This window comes from Molossus molossus, unplaced genomic scaffold (assembly GCF_014108415.1).
Source record: "Molossus molossus isolate mMolMol1 unplaced genomic scaffold, mMolMol1.p scaffold_m16_p_17, whole genome shotgun sequence".
In the NCBI taxonomy this organism is placed as follows: domain Eukaryota; kingdom Metazoa; phylum Chordata; class Mammalia; order Chiroptera; family Molossidae; genus Molossus; species Molossus molossus.
The window spans coordinates 40,861,549-40,864,616 of record NW_023425352.1 but is presented as its reverse complement, the minus strand read 5'-3'; positions in this window follow the sequence as shown (position 1 = coordinate 40,864,616).

Genomic DNA, 3,068 nt, shown 5'->3' with positions numbered 1-3,068 from the left:
TCAATCCATAAAGGAAAGCCAAAATGAGGAATTATCTGTTTTTGGGTTCTTTACCACAGTTGTGGCATCATCATGTCTAATTAGATAGCATTTAGTTCACTCACTAACCATGCAGACAATAACCAGTGAGAATAGCCTAGCAGGGGATATGTATAAAATCCACTGGGGTGGCCCCAAAGGGCAGTATGGGCCTAGGAGAACTTCCTGAGCTATACTGATTTCTTTTAGAAAGTGCTATACCCCTTCCCCCATAGTTCTGTTACCTCAATTCCTGAATCTCTGTAGAACTTTATTTTTCTTCTTAGTATTTTTATTATGAGATTTTAAAATTCATTTTTTATTAATATAGAAAAGTTGACAAATATCATCATATATATCTGTGATACTTGCAAATATAGCCTCCTCCAGTTTCTTGTTTATCTTTTGATATTATTTACTGGGTGTTTGTCACACATAAATTTTTTGATTTTTTAAAATGAAGTCAAAAGTGGCTTCTGTGTTTTGTGTTATAAAAGTCCTACTTCAAGAGTTAAAAGATATTGTCCTGCTTTTTCTTCTAGAACTTTACAGTCTCTCACTGTCTTTATATTTTTGGGGAGGATTACCAATTATTGCAAGATATCAGGTAGTAAGGTATTCAACATTATTTTTTCTTCCCAGTTAGCTATTACTTGCTTTAGCACAATACTTTGAATTATTTATCCTTTTTAAAAAAATGATTAGAAATGCTATTTTTATTTTTAATTCTTATTTCTATTAAGGCTCATTCTAAGCTTCTATTCTTTTTCATATATATATATATATATTTTTTTTTAGTGTAAATTCATGCTCCATTATCACATCATTTCAATTATTATTATAGTTTAATAATAGGCTTAAATATCTGAGGTTGCTCATTTGGGGTTTAATAACAGGTTTTGCTATCCTCCTACAGTAATCTGAAGAGCATCTCAGTAAATGCTCAGGTCAAAAGCCTTGTAGTAATTCTCTTTCTCTCGCATACTACATCCAGTCCATCAACAAATCTGATCCATTCTAACCTTCAAAACATATCTGGCCCTGGCTGGGGGGCTCAGTTGGTTGGAGCATCATCCCATACACCAAAAGGTGGTGGGTTTGAAACTCAGTCAGGGCACATACCTAGGTTTTGGGTTTGATCCCCGGTGGGAACACATAAGGGCAGCAACTGATTAACGCTTTTCACATCAATGTTTCTCTCTCTCTCTCTCTCTCTCTCTCTCTCTCTCTCAAAATCAATAAACATATCCTTGGATGAGGATTAACTTTTTTTAAAAAAAAAAAAACAAAAAACATATTCTGAATCTGAACAATTTTCTATCACTTCATCCTAGACGAAGCTGCCATCATTTCTGTCATCTGAATTATTGCGAATAACCTCCCGTGGTTGTCTTGCTTCTTTGTTTGGTGTCCTTACATTTAGTCTTTGTACAGAAGCCTAAATTATGTGTAAATCACGCCAGCCTCCTGCTCAAAAACCCTCCAGCAGCTTTGGATCTTAGAGGAAAAAATAAATACTCACACAGCCCCAATGACTTCTCAGACCTTCACCTTCCACCCACCCCCCAGCACTAGGGGCCTCCTTGCTATTCTTGAAACAAACATACAAACAAAAACATTTAGCATGATTTACCCTGCTGTTCTACCATTTATAACTTGCTTCCCTTTGATATCTATGGTTGGTGGCAGAAAGAGAAGAAAGAAAGAAAGAAAGAAAGAAAGAAAGAAAGAAAGAAAGAAAGAGCGAGCAAATATGCTATTCTCATAATTTCTGAATAGGTAGCAACCCCTAGACACCATGATAGATGATAGAGTATATTTCATAATAAAGGTAACAAAACAAAAACAAAAATGCAAACTTCCCTGATTCTCAAAAGAAACACATATACCAACACAAAACAAGCATAGAACATACAGTGAAATTTTATTTTTAAAGAGCTACAAATAAGAAAGAAATCATTACAAAGTGATAAAATGAGGCCTCATCTAACTGTTATATCTGCAAATGTACATATGCTAAAACCTACCTATTTAAAAAAAGGATTCTGCACAGAGAACAGACAGATGGCTGCCAGAAGGGAGGAGGGTTGGGGGATGGGTGTAAAAGGTGAAGGGATAAAGAAGGAAAAATTGGTAGTTACAAAATAGTCACAGGGATATAAAGTACAGCATAGGGAACATAGTCAACAATACTGTAATGACTATGTACGGTGCCAGGTGGGTACTGGACATACTGGGGGGAACAATTTGTAAAGTATATGATTGTCTAACCACTATGCTGTATACCTGAAACTAATACAAAATAACATTGAATGTAAACTGTAATCTAAAAAAAAAAGAAATATAGGATTCTGGTTGAAATATAAAACAAATAACATTCTACATTGTATATTCCGTATATAAAAAGAGCACTAAATTGAAATTACTTAAAAAATTTGAAAATAGTCTGGCCAGTGTGGCTTAGTGGATTGAGCATCATCCCATGGACTGAGAGGTCCCAGTTCGATTCCGGGTCAGGGCACATGCCCGGGTTACAGGCTTGATCCCCAGTGGGGGCGTGCAGGAGGCAGCTGATCGAGGTTTGTCTCTGACATCGATGTTTCTCTCTCTCTCTCCCTTCCCTTTCTCTCTAAAAAAAAAAAAAAAAATCAATAAAAACATATTAAAAAAAATGAAAATAAAAGGATAAATAAATACATTCTGGGAAAATACAAATAAAATAAAGCAGGGGTTGTGCTTTAATTTCAGATGAGATTAAATTCTGGAAAAGAATTACAAAGGTAACATTTTATAGAGGATGCACTATCACACGAAGGTCTTACAGATATGCCTAACTTATATGTACAATTTGACCAAAATTGTTGGCAGTCGCAGGTGAGGATGGAGGTGGGCAGTGGTAGAGAACCCGGAGGCCCTTGTGTTGTTTTCTGTGGCCTTGAGCATCATTAAAGTACCACCTCCACTTTTTAGGCATGTCCAAGCACTGCCTTACAGTTATTTACCTTATGTTTTTCAAAAAGTGGTTCATTTCTTAACAAAAATATGTTTAT